This window comes from Helianthus annuus, chromosome 6, assembly GCF_002127325.2.
Source record: "Helianthus annuus cultivar XRQ/B chromosome 6, HanXRQr2.0-SUNRISE, whole genome shotgun sequence".
In the NCBI taxonomy this organism is placed as follows: domain Eukaryota; kingdom Viridiplantae; phylum Streptophyta; class Magnoliopsida; order Asterales; family Asteraceae; genus Helianthus; species Helianthus annuus.
Window position 1 is genome coordinate 5,174,849 of NC_035438.2, and position 14,240 is coordinate 5,189,088.

The window sequence follows — 14,240 nt, forward strand, 5'->3', positions numbered from 1 at the left end:
TATGGTTCAGGTGCAGGGCAAGATCACTTAAGTTTTTTTATTATTTTTAAAATACCCTTTACATGATTCATATCATTGTCAATGAAAACAAAATTGTGTGCTCTTACCAGCAAGAATGTTGATGATTTGTTAGAACTCACTATGCGTGTTGCCGAGTTAGGTAAAGTTATTTACTGACTATTGCATGTAAATTATTTATTTACCTTTTTTTTTTGCTTGGGGGAAGAGAGGGTTACTTTCAACCCATTTGGCCCGCTTCGCAACTATGCGGGTCAAATTTTATCTAAGGTATGTAGCACATCTTTAATAATATACAACTTTAATTACTTGAGATACAAGTCAATAAAGGAGTTTGCTCAAGATTTAGGAGCAATGGAGTTGTTGCTCGTGTAAAGGTATTTAAGTTTAACTTCATTTATATGTATATATTATTTTGAGATTCTACATTTGTCTTCAGTTTTCTTGATTATTAGCTGCAAGAATTAAAGGCTAATCTCGATAGAAATGCAAAGGTTATCGTAATTGAAGCAGGTCTCATCAATCAAAAGGACCCGTAGCTACTTTATTTTTGTGCAAAATGACACACTTAAAAAGGGAGATGTGGTTGTATGTAGTGAAGTCTTTGGAAAGGTTAGTAAAAGAAACAATAGTTAATTCAACAAAATACTATTTTAAAATTCTCGACTTTAAAACATTTGCACTTTGATTAGATTCATCTTTATTTGATGGCTCAAAAGCTAAGCTTTACATTTTTAGGTCTGAGCTTTATTTCATGATGCTGGAAAGCGGGTTTGATGATGTTGGGCTGGCAATACCAGTACAAGTGAATTTAGCTACAATTATTTGGTTCTTGTCTATTACAACCCATAATAAAAATTACACATCCAACCCGACCCGTTTGACCCGCTTTAACCCAAATCCATTTGACCTGGCTCAACCCACCCAATTTGACCCACTAGAAATTGATCTGTTCCCAATTCGATCCTGTTTGTGTTGTCAAAATGAACTGTTGTAACCTAAATCCATTTGACCCTTGTCAACTTGAGCCCATTTGACCTGTTTCAACCCAAACCTGTTTGACCTATTCAAGAATTATATATATCTATGGTTCCCATTAAGTCTAACTACCTTTCAAATGAATCTCTACCATTGGATCTTGCTGAAATCAAATCCTGACCTTCTAAACTCACAATAATAACTGCTATGGTAGCAGTTAACGGCAGTTTCTTACGGTTCCCCCTCTGACGGTTACCTCCACTTTTTTCTGCCCATCATCTCCACAACTCAACCTCCTACAAAACTAGGGTAGTGCTCACAATTTCAGTTCGCCCGTTGGTTGTCTCAGGTCTCCTCCTCACCCATAAAACTGTCACCCCATCTCCACAAACCAACATGCAAAAGTGGAGAGATTAGAGGTCATCTTCTCCTTCACACGCCGTATGCACCTCACCCGTCGCCGTCGGTACAATCAACGTCGTTCTAAAAGTTCAAGACGTGATTTCAAAAGCAGATGATGGTCCCTCAGTCTTCATCTACCTCTCCCTTTTGTCTGAATCCCTCTCCTCTGAATCAATCGAAGGAAGTGTTGAAGGTAAATATTTCTGTTCTAATCGTTCCCGCCCTAAATCGAATTTGCCCTAATTATGCCCAAATCTTTTCTATTAATTTGCTCAATACACATTCATGGATGTTTAGATTTCCATATCTGTCTTTCTGCCAAAGTCAAGTATGTTGAAAGTGTAAAGGTATACTCATTATTTTGAACTTTATGTCTTTTGGTGTTATTTAATCGCTCAATCTACTAACTGTAATAAGTTTTTTGGTTAGGGTGATGAAGAACAATAAGGGGGCACTACAAGAACAGGCGCTTTTTGAAATGCTACAGGCTCTAAGAGAAGCCGAGATGCTGAACTTCATAATTTGTCTGAAATACATAATTCCTCAAGTTTAGGCAGTCGGTATTCTCTTAATTATTAGTGTTTACATTTAGCAATTTGTTAATTTGTATACAGTAGGTAGTCTTTGTTCAATATAGGCACTCAGAAGTTTGATGAATAAAGTTTCGGGTAATTTAAAAAATTCCGAATGATTAGGTTACAGGTCAGTTATGCCTGACCTGTATTTTCGTGGTTCTTTTTTATCATGTTACTTAACAATGGTATTAAATAATCTTCATAACGTCTTAGCAGTTCGGTGATTCCTTAATTCAGGTTTAATTTTTGCCGAAATTTCTATTTCTGTCAACGCAGATTTACTATTTGTTATACTTTAGGTGTAACTGCATTCAGGTTTTCCTTTTTAGTGAGTGACCAGCGATTAAAACATCTGAAGCTTGCTATTCGACACAAGTTGTGTGTTAATCAAGGGTTTCTACAAGTTCCGGTGTCGAACATAGCTTCTGTACTTTGATCATATTGTTTTGTTGTTAACAATGGAAACCTCACTTATATGAAGTTAGACAGGAGTTGAAGCGTGGACCATCTATCAAATAAGCTATTTATCAGGTAACCATCCATATATGTGATTTTGTTTGTTGTAAATTCAATATATCCTTTAACAATGAAACTGATTTTTTTGTTATGATTTTTATAGCAACATCATGAATGGAGCAAAGGCTGGCATGTGCCATTGAATAAAGATTTGAATCTTCTGGTGGATTTATCAAGTCGCTCGCCTGTGACGTCGATTGGACGAATCACCCTTTGGTAAGCCATGTGCAATTCACAGGTCTTATCTCATCTCATCTTACCTTTGTATATGTAATGATTTACTTTGATCATGGATATTTGAATTTGAATTTAGGTTAATATTTATTTTCAGTTTTTTCATCCATGTGATTCTCAATGTTTCAGAATGACCCATTAGAGGCTAAAAAAAAATGTTTTGCAGGCTTCTGGTGCAATGAGATCTCGTAGAGCTAGGGTTACTGATAACATAAGTATCATGTGTTTGTAGATGACGTGATACGTCCACAAACAACTAAGGCCATGCCAAATCAGCCCGAGTGCCAATAATTTTTGCTATTACTAGGGTATGATAATTGATAAGTGTAATCAAAGTCTCCCTTACGATGTCGGTTATATATTTTGCTAATTCTTACATTCATTTATATAATTTGAAAGCTATAGATAGATAAGGAAGGGGCTTTAGATCGAGTAATGCAAGTTAAGCAGGAGCTTTCTTATAATGGTTGTCAACTAGAAGATTGGGGGTGGTGATGTACCTATGGTTCAGGTGCAGGGCAAGATCACTTAAGTTTTTTTATTATTTTTAAAATACCCTTTACATGATTCATATCATTGTCAATGAAAACAAAATTGTGTGCTCTTACCAGCAAGAATGTTGATGATTTGTTAGAACTCACTATGCGTGTTGCCGAGTTAGGTAAAGTTATTTACTGACTATTGCATGTAAATTATTTATTTACCTTTTTTTTTTGCTTGGGGGAGAAGAGAGGGTTACTTTCAACCCATTTGGCCCGCTTCGCAACTATGCGGGTCAAATTTTATCTAAGGTATGTAGCACATCTTTAATAATATACAACTTTAATTACTTGAGATACAAGTCAATAAAGGAGTTTGCTCAAGATTTAGGAGCAATGGAGTTGTTGCTCGTGTAAAGGTATTTAAGTTTAACTTCATTTATATGTATATATTATTTTGAGATTCTACATTTGTCTTCAGTTTTCTTGATTATTAGCTGCAAGAATTAAAGGCTAATCTCGATAGAAATGCAAAGGTTATCGTAATTGAAGCAGGTCTCATCAATCAAAAGGACCCGTAGCTACTTTATTTTTGTGCAAAATGACACACTTAAAAAGGGAGATGTGGTTGTATGTAGTGAAGTCTTTGGAAAGGTTAGTAAAAGAAACAATAGTTAATTCAACAAAATACTATTTTAAAATTCTCGACTTTAAAACATTTGCACTTTGATTAGATTCATCTTTATTTGATGGCTCAAAAGCTAAGCTTTACATTTTTAGGTCTGAGCTTTATTTCATGATGCTGGAAAGCGGGTTTGATGATGTTGGGCTGGCAATACCAGTACAAGTGAATTTAGCTACAATTATTTGGTTCTTGTCTATTACAACCCATAATAAAAATTACACATCCAACCCGACCCGTTTGACCCGCTTTAACCCAAATCCATTTGACCTGGCTCAACCCACCCAATTTGACCCACTAGAAATTGATCTGTTCCCAATTCGATCCTGTTTGTGTTGTCAAAATGAACTGTTGTAACCTAAATCCATTTGACCCTTGTCAACTTGAGCCCATTTGACCTGTTTCAACCCAAACCTGTTTGACCTATTCAAGAATTATATATATCTATGGTTCCCATTAAGTCTAACTACCTTTCAAATGAATCTCTACCATTGGATCTTGCTGAAATCAAATCCTGACCTTCTAAACTCACAATAATAACTGCTATGGTAGCAGTTAACGGCAGTTTCTTACGGTTCCCCCTCTGACGGTTACCTCCACTTTTTTCTGCCCATCATCTCCACAACTCAACCTCCTACAAAACTAGGGTAGTGCTCACAATTTCAGTTCGCCCGTTGGTTGTCTCAGGTCTCCTCCTCACCCATAAAACTGTCACCCCATCTCCACAAACCAACATGCAAAAGTGGAGAGATTAGAGGTCATCTTCTCCTTCACACGCCGTATGCACCTCACCCGTCGCCGTCGGTACAATCAACGTCGTTCTAAAAGTTCAAGACGTGATTTCAAAAGCAGATGATGGTCCCTCAGTCTTCATCTACCTCTCCCTTTTGTCTGAATCCCTCTCCTCTGAATCAATCGAAGGAAGTGTTGAAGGTAAATATTTCTGTTCTAATCGTTCCCGCCCTAAATCGAATTTGCCCTAATTATGCCCAAATCTTTTCTATTAATTTGCTCAATACACATTCATGGATGTTTAGATTTCCATATCTGTCTTTCTGCCAAAGTCAAGTATGTTGAAAGTGTAAAGGTATACTCATTATTTTGAACTTTATGTCTTTTGGTGTTATTTAATCGCTCAATCTACTAACTGTAATAAGTTTTTTGGTTAGGGTGATGAAGAACAATAAGGGGGCACTACAAGAACAGGCGCTTTTTGAAATGCTACAGGCTCTAAGAGAAGCCGAGATGCTGAACTTCATAATTTGTCTGAAATACATAATTCCTCAAGTTTAGGCAGTCGGTATTCTCTTAATTATTAGTGTTTACATTTAGCAATTTGTTAATTTGTATACAGTAGGTAGTCTTTGTTCAATATAGGCACTCAGAAGTTTGATGAATAAAGTTTCGGGTAATTTAAAAAATTCCGAATGATTAGGTTACAGGTCAGTTATGCCTGACCTGTATTTTCGTGGTTCTTTTTTATCATGTTACTTAACAATGGTATTAAATAATCTTCATAACGTCTTAGCAGTTCGGTGATTCCTTAATTCAGGTTTAATTTTTGCCGAAATTTCTATTTCTGTCAACGCAGATTTACTATTTGTTATACTTTAGGTGTAACTGCATTCAGGTTTTCCTTTTTAGTGAGTGACCAGCGATTAAAACATCTGAAGCTTGCTATTCGACACAAGTTGTGTGTTAATCAAGGGTTTCTACAAGTTCCGGTGTCGAACATAGCTTCTGTACTTTGATCATATTGTTTTGTTGTTAACAATGGAAACCTCACTTATATGAAGTTAGACAGGAGTTGAAGCGTGGACCATCTATCAAATAAGCTATTTATCAGGTAACCATCCATATATGTGATTTTGTTTGTTGTAAATTCAATATATCCTTTAACAATGAAACTGATTTTTTTGTTATGATTTTTATAGCAACATCATGAATGGAGCAAAGGCTGGCATGTGCCATTGAATAAAGATTTGAATCTTCTGGTGGATTTATCAAGTCGCTCGCCTGTGACGTCGATTGGACGAATCACCCTTTGGTAAGCCATGTGCAATTCACAGGTCTTATCTCATCTCATCTTACCTTTGTATATGTAATGATTTACTTTGATCATGGATATTTGAATTTGAATTTAGGTTAATATTTATTTTCAGTTTTTTCATCCATGTGATTCTCAATGTTTCAGAATGACCCATTAGAGGCTAAAAAAAAATGTTTTGCAGGCTTCTGGTGCAATGAGATCTCGTAGAGCTAGGGTTACTGATAACATAAGTATCATGTGTTTGTAGATGACGTGATACGTCCACAAACAACTAAGGCCATGCCAAATCAGCCCGAGTGCCAATAATTTTTGCTATTACTAGGGTATGATAATTGATAAGTGTAATCAAAGTCTCCCTTACGATGTCGGTTATATATTTTGCTAATTCTTACATTCATTTATATAATTTGAAAGCTATAGATAGATAAGGAAGGGGCTTTAGATCGAGTAATGCAAGTTAAGCAGGAGCTTTCTTATAATGGTTGTCAACTAGAAGATTGGGGGTGGTGATGTACCTATGGTTCAGGTGCAGGGCAAGATCACTTAAGTTTTTTTATTATTTTTAAAATACCCTTTACATGATTCATATCATTGTCAATGAAAACAAAATTGTGTGCTCTTACCAGCAAGAATGTTGATGATTTGTTAGAACTCACTATGCGTGTTGCCGAGTTAGGTAAAGTTATTTACTGACTATTGCATGTAAATTATTTATTTACCTTTTTTTTTTGCTTGGGGGAGAAGAGAGGGTTACTTTCAACCCATTTGGCCCGCTTCGCAACTATGCGGGTCAAATTTTATCTAAGGTATGTAGCACATCTTTAATAATATACAACTTTAATTACTTGAGATACAAGTCAATAAAGGAGTTTGCTCAAGATTTAGGAGCAATGGAGTTGTTGCTCGTGTAAAGGTATTTAAGTTTAACTTCATTTATATGTATATATTATTTTGAGATTCTACATTTGTCTTCAGTTTTCTTGATTATTAGCTGCAAGAATTAAAGGCTAATCTCGATAGAAATGCAAAGGTTATCGTAATTGAAGCAGGTCTCATCAATCAAAAGGACCCGTAGCTACTTTATTTTTGTGCAAAATGACACACTTAAAAAGGGAGATGTGGTTGTATGTAGTGAAGTCTTTGGAAAGGTTAGTAAAAGAAACAATAGTTAATTCAACAAAATACTATTTTAAAATTCTCGACTTTAAAACATTTGCACTTTGATTAGATTCATCTTTATTTGATGGCTCAAAAGCTAAGCTTTACATTTTTAGGTCTGAGCTTTATTTCATGATGCTGGAAAGCGGGTTTGATGATGTTGGGCTGGCAATACCAGTACAAGTGAATTTAGCTACAATTATTTGGTTCTTGTCTATTACAACCCATAATAAAAATTACACATCCAACCCGACCCGTTTGACCCGCTTTAACCCAAATCCATTTGACCTGGCTCAACCCACCCAATTTGACCCACTAGAAATTGATCTGTTCCCAATTCGATCCTGTTTGTGTTGTCAAAATGAACTGTTGTAACCTAAATCCATTTGACCCTTGTCAACTTGAGCCCATTTGACCTGTTTCAACCCAAACCTGTTTGACCTATTCAAGAATTATATATATCTATGGTTCCCATTAAGTCTAACTACCTTTCAAATGAATCTCTACCATTGGATCTTGCTGAAATCAAATCCTGACCTTCTAAACTCACAATAATAACTGCTATGGTAGCAGTTAACGGCAGTTTCTTACGGTTCCCCCTCTGACGGTTACCTCCACTTTTTTCTGCCCATCATCTCCACAACTCAACCTCCTACAAAACTAGGGTAGTGCTCACAATTTCAGTTCGCCCGTTGGTTGTCTCAGGTCTCCTCCTCACCCATAAAACTGTCACCCCATCTCCACAAACCAACATGCAAAAGTGGAGAGATTAGAGGTCATCTTCTCCTTCACACGCCGTATGCACCTCACCCGTCGCCGTCGGTACAATCAACGTCGTTCTAAAAGTTCAAGACGTGATTTCAAAAGCAGATGATGGTCCCTCAGTCTTCATCTACCTCTCCCTTTTGTCTGAATCCCTCTCCTCTGAATCAATCGAAGGAAGTGTTGAAGGTAAATATTTCTGTTCTAATCGTTCCCGCCCTAAATCGAATTTGCCCTAATTATGCCCAAATCTTTTCTATTAATTTGCTCAATACACATTCATGGATGTTTAGATTTCCATATCTGTCTTTCTGCCAAAGTCAAGTATGTTGAAAGTGTAAAGGTATACTCATTATTTTGAACTTTATGTCTTTTGGTGTTATTTAATCGCTCAATCTACTAACTGTAATAAGTTTTTTGGTTAGGGTGATGAAGAACAATAAGGGGGCACTACAAGAACAGGCGCTTTTTGAAATGCTACAGGCTCTAAGAGAAGCCGAGATGCTGAACTTCATAATTTGTCTGAAATACATAATTCCTCAAGTTTAGGCAGTCGGTATTCTCTTAATTATTAGTGTTTACATTTAGCAATTTGTTAATTTGTATACAGTAGGTAGTCTTTGTTCAATATAGGCACTCAGAAGTTTGATGAATAAAGTTTCGGGTAATTTAAAAAATTCCGAATGATTAGGTTACAGGTCAGTTATGCCTGACCTGTATTTTCGTGGTTCTTTTTTATCATGTTACTTAACAATGGTATTAAATAATCTTCATAACGTCTTAGCAGTTCGGTGATTCCTTAATTCAGGTTTAATTTTTGCCGAAATTTCTATTTCTGTCAACGCAGATTTACTATTTGTTATACTTTAGGTGTAACTGCATTCAGGTTTTCCTTTTTAGTGAGTGACCAGCGATTAAAACATCTGAAGCTTGCTATTCGACACAAGTTGTGTGTTAATCAAGGGTTTCTACAAGTTCCGGTGTCGAACATAGCTTCTGTACTTTGATCATATTGTTTTGTTGTTAACAATGGAAACCTCACTTATATGAAGTTAGACAGGAGTTGAAGCGTGGACCATCTATCAAATAAGCTATTTATCAGGTAACCATCCATATATGTGATTTTGTTTGTTGTAAATTCAATATATCCTTTAACAATGAAACTGATTTTTTTGTTATGATTTTTATAGCAACATCATGAATGGAGCAAAGGCTGGCATGTGCCATTGAATAAAGATTTGAATCTTCTGGTGGATTTATCAAGTCGCTCGCCTGTGACGTCGATTGGACGAATCACCCTTTGGTAAGCCATGTGCAATTCACAGGTCTTATCTCATCTCATCTTACCTTTGTATATGTAATGATTTACTTTGATCATGGATATTTGAATTTGAATTTAGGTTAATATTTATTTTCAGTTTTTTCATCCATGTGATTCTCAATGTTTCAGAATGACCCATTAGAGGCTAAAAAAAAATGTTTTGCAGGCTTCTGGTGCAATGAGATCTCGTAGAGCTAGGGTTACTGATAACATAAGTATCATGTGTTTGTAGATGACGTGATACGTCCACAAACAACTAAGGCCATGCCAAATCAGCCCGAGTGCCAATAATTTTTGCTATTACTAGGGTATGATAATTGATAAGTGTAATCAAAGTCTCCCTTACGATGTCGGTTATATATTTTGCTAATTCTTACATTCATTTATATAATTTGAAAGCTATAGATAGATAAGGAAGGGGCTTTAGATCGAGTAATGCAAGTTAAGCAGGAGCTTTCTTATAATGGTTGTCAACTAGAAGATTGGGGGTGGTGATGTACCTATGGTTCAGGTGCAGGGCAAGATCACTTAAGTTTTTTTATTATTTTTAAAATACCCTTTACATGATTCATATCATTGTCAATGAAAACAAAATTGTGTGCTCTTACCAGCAAGAATGTTGATGATTTGTTAGAACTCACTATGCGTGTTGCCGAGTTAGGTAAAGTTATTTACTGACTATTGCATGTAAATTATTTATTTACCTTTTTTTTTTGCTTGGGGGAGAAGAGAGGGTTACTTTCAACCCATTTGGCCCGCTTCGCAACTATGCGGGTCAAATTTTATCTAAGGTATGTAGCACATCTTTAATAATATACAACTTTAATTACTTGAGATACAAGTCAATAAAGGAGTTTGCTCAAGATTTAGGAGCAATGGAGTTGTTGCTCGTGTAAAGGTATTTAAGTTTAACTTCATTTATATGTATATATTATTTTGAGATTCTACATTTGTCTTCAGTTTTCTTGATTATTAGCTGCAAGAATTAAAGGCTAATCTCGATAGAAATGCAAAGGTTATCGTAATTGAAGCAGGTCTCATCAATCAAAAGGACCCGTAGCTACTTTATTTTTGTGCAAAATGACACACTTAAAAAGGGAGATGTGGTTGTATGTAGTGAAGTCTTTGGAAAGGTTAGTAAAAGAAACAATAGTTAATTCAACAAAATACTATTTTAAAATTCTCGACTTTAAAACATTTGCACTTTGATTAGATTCATCTTTATTTGATGGCTCAAAAGCTAAGCTTTACATTTTTAGGTCTGAGCTTTATTTCATGATGCTGGAAAGCGGGTTTGATGATGTTGGGCTGGCAATACCAGTACAAGTGAATTTAGCTACAATTATTTGGTTCTTGTCTATTACAACCCATAATAAAAATTACACATCCAACCCGACCCGTTTGACCCGCTTTAACCCAAATCCATTTGACCTGGCTCAACCCACCCAATTTGACCCACTAGAAATTGATCTGTTCCCAATTCGATCCTGTTTGTGTTGTCAAAATGAACTGTTGTAACCTAAATCCATTTGACCCTTGTCAACTTGAGCCCATTTGACCTGTTTCAACCCAAACCTGTTTGACCTATTCAAGAATTATATATATCTATGGTTCCCATTAAGTCTAACTACCTTTCAAATGAATCTCTACCATTGGATCTTGCTGAAATCAAATCCTGACCTTCTAAACTCACAATAATAACTGCTATGGTAGCAGTTAACGGCAGTTTCTTACGGTTCCCCCTCTGACGGTTACCTCCACTTTTTTCTGCCCATCATCTCCACAACTCAACCTCCTACAAAACTAGGGTAGTGCTCACAATTTCAGTTCGCCCGTTGGTTGTCTCAGGTCTCCTCCTCACCCATAAAACTGTCACCCCATCTCCACAAACCAACATGCAAAAGTGGAGAGATTAGAGGTCATCTTCTCCTTCACACGCCGTATGCACCTCACCCGTCGCCGTCGGTACAATCAACGTCGTTCTAAAAGTTCAAGACGTGATTTCAAAAGCAGATGATGGTCCCTCAGTCTTCATCTACCTCTCCCTTTTGTCTGAATCCCTCTCCTCTGAATCAATCGAAGGAAGTGTTGAAGGTAAATATTTCTGTTCTAATCGTTCCCGCCCTAAATCGAATTTGCCCTAATTATGCCCAAATCTTTTCTATTAATTTGCTCAATACACATTCATGGATGTTTAGATTTCCATATCTGTCTTTCTGCCAAAGTCAAGTATGTTGAAAGTGTAAAGGTATACTCATTATTTTGAACTTTATGTCTTTTGGTGTTATTTAATCGCTCAATCTACTAACTGTAATAAGTTTTTTGGTTAGGGTGATGAAGAACAATAAGGGGGCACTACAAGAACAGGCGCTTTTTGAAATGCTACAGGCTCTAAGAGAAGCCGAGATGCTGAACTTCATAATTTGTCTGAAATACATAATTCCTCAAGTTTAGGCAGTCGGTATTCTCTTAATTATTAGTGTTTACATTTAGCAATTTGTTAATTTGTATACAGTAGGTAGTCTTTGTTCAATATAGGCACTCAGAAGTTTGATGAATAAAGTTTCGGGTAATTTAAAAAATTCCGAATGATTAGGTTACAGGTCAGTTATGCCTGACCTGTATTTTCGTGGTTCTTTTTTATCATGTTACTTAACAATGGTATTAAATAATCTTCATAACGTCTTAGCAGTTCGGTGATTCCTTAATTCAGGTTTAATTTTTGCCGAAATTTCTATTTCTGTCAACGCAGATTTACTATTTGTTATACTTTAGGTGTAACTGCATTCAGGTTTTCCTTTTTAGTGAGTGACCAGCGATTAAAACATCTGAAGCTTGCTATTCGACACAAGTTGTGTGTTAATCAAGGGTTTCTACAAGTTCCGGTGTCGAACATAGCTTCTGTACTTTGATCATATTGTTTTGTTGTTAACAATGGAAACCTCACTTATATGAAGTTAGACAGGAGTTGAAGCGTGGACCATCTATCAAATAAGCTATTTATCAGGTAACCATCCATATATGTGATTTTGTTTGTTGTAAATTCAATATATCCTTTAACAATGAAACTGATTTTTTTGTTATGATTTTTATAGCAACATCATGAATGGAGCAAAGGCTGGCATGTGCCATTGAATAAAGATTTGAATCTTCTGGTGGATTTATCAAGTCGCTCGCCTGTGACGTCGATTGGACGAATCACCCTTTGGTAAGCCATGTGCAATTCACAGGTCTTATCTCATCTCATCTTACCTTTGTATATGTAATGATTTACTTTGATCATGGATATTTGAATTTGAATTTAGGTTAATATTTATTTTCAGTTTTTTCATCCATGTGATTCTCAATGTTTCAGAATGACCCATTAGAGGCTAAAAAAAATGTTTTGCAGGCTTCTGGTGCAATGAGATCTCGTAGAGCTAGGGTTACTGATAACATAAGTATCATGTGTTTGTAGATGAACGTGATACGTCCACAAACAACTAAGGCCATGCCAAATCAGCCCGAGTGCCAATAATTTTTGCTATTACTAGGGTATGATAATTGATAAGTGTAATCAAAGTCTCCCTTACGATGTCGGTTATATATTTTGCTAATTCTTACATTCATTTATATAATTTGAAAACTCTTTATTTCTTGATATATAGGCATGTTCCCTATTACATGAAAGTGTGTAAAACCTCTTTATTTCTTGATATATAGGCATGTTCCCTAGCCAAATTACACGAGCTTAGCTTATCTTGGTTTGTCTCATATGTCCGTGCACTAAAACCTACAATGCATACTTAGGGGAACCCATAGTCATCCATTATGGCCTCATTAGGCAATTCGTGGTCATTTCACCTCTCTATATTAATATGTCCACTGATTCCCCTCATTTGACCACCCCAGTGGTGCGACCATCCATCTATTGGGATATGCATGCTTCCACATAGTCGTCATAGTCTTATAAACTATCACTATTAGTTGAAATACTTGACGAAACATTAATTTTGCAATCATGTGGTGCCTCATCCTCGATAGCCAACTTTACAACGTCTTTCACACTTTCATTAACTTTAACTTTGAGCAATAACATCCCACTTTTATTCATTAACGTGTGGTATAGCCTTTTAGAGCTTTTCCAATAATCAAAAAGTGGCTCTTATTTGTTTAAAAAAAAAAACAGTCCTATAATGTCATAATAACTCTTACCATTCAACCATCCTTTTCACATATCCTCCTTCCAACGATGTATGCATAAGCTATAATGTTATTCCAAACTAATCACACTTTATGCAAGTAACTCGGTTTATCCTGGAGGTTTTTTGTTGCTTATTCCCAACACACCAAGGAGGCAATATGGGTTTTGCCACACTTGTCGATTTCAACCGCCATGTCAACATGTGATTTTCTTTGCAATTTGTGGCAAGGGGCGTAAACAGTGGCGAAGATCGAAAGAAAAATCAGAAGGTGCCAGGTTTTTATAAATCCAATACTTTACATTACCAAAAAAATTCAAAAATTATCGGTAAAATTACGCTACAAAGCGTAAAATCTGGGGGATCGGGCACCCCAACACCCAAGAAGCTCTGCCCTTAGGTGTAAGATCTTAACCCATTTTGCTGATTCAAAAGCTCCACTTTAACCTAATGAAAGCGTGCCACCTAGGACATGGGATCGGTACCAAATTAGTTTTTTTTTCAGAACCACTCCTTCCGGCCTTACCATGCCACCATTCAAAAGTCGTATACAATCAGTGGCGGACTCAGGATATTTTTCCATTGGGGTCCATTTTTTTGGTGTTCAAAATTTTCACAACAAAACGTTCAAATTTCGGGTCGGTCCTCATCCGGATTGGGTTAGAGCGAGGAACATATAATAAAAATATATAATTATTACTCGTTAGAAAACACACAATAAAAATACGATGTTATTCTAATTTCTTAACTTAATATTCATGGTAACAAATCCTTAAACAAATAGACAAGTAAAAATTCATGTTATAAAAACTAAAAAAATCAATTAGTTTTACCTGTAAAGAGGAGTAGGCGTGAAAAAACAGGCTATATAAGGATTGAACACA

The 14,240-nt window shown here is 36.0% G+C and overlaps 1 long non-coding RNA gene across 22 annotated transcripts; it reads left to right on the forward strand.

Annotated features, from left to right (window-relative positions):
• Positions 1-12: 12 nt before the first annotated feature.
• LOC110864457 lies at positions 13-12,636 on the forward strand. Of its 22 annotated transcripts, none has more exons than XR_004859909.1 (17): positions 13-1,591; positions 1,696-1,745; positions 1,828-2,504; positions 2,593-3,031; positions 3,129-4,817; positions 4,922-4,971; positions 5,054-5,730; positions 5,819-6,257; positions 6,355-8,043; positions 8,148-8,197; positions 8,280-8,956; positions 9,045-9,483; positions 9,581-11,269; positions 11,374-11,423; positions 11,506-12,182; positions 12,271-12,383; positions 12,567-12,636. It is a non-coding gene; the product is annotated as an uncharacterized LOC110864457 (long non-coding RNA). The 22 variants fall into 22 exon arrangements; XR_004859918.1 differs by lacking the exon at positions 12,567-12,636 and having other exon boundaries at positions 3,123-3,234; positions 3,335-4,817; positions 12,271-12,542; XR_004859919.1 differs by lacking the exon at positions 12,567-12,636 and having other exon boundaries at positions 6,349-6,460; positions 6,561-8,043; positions 12,271-12,542.
• The last annotated feature ends 1,604 nt before the right edge of the window (positions 12,637-14,240 follow it).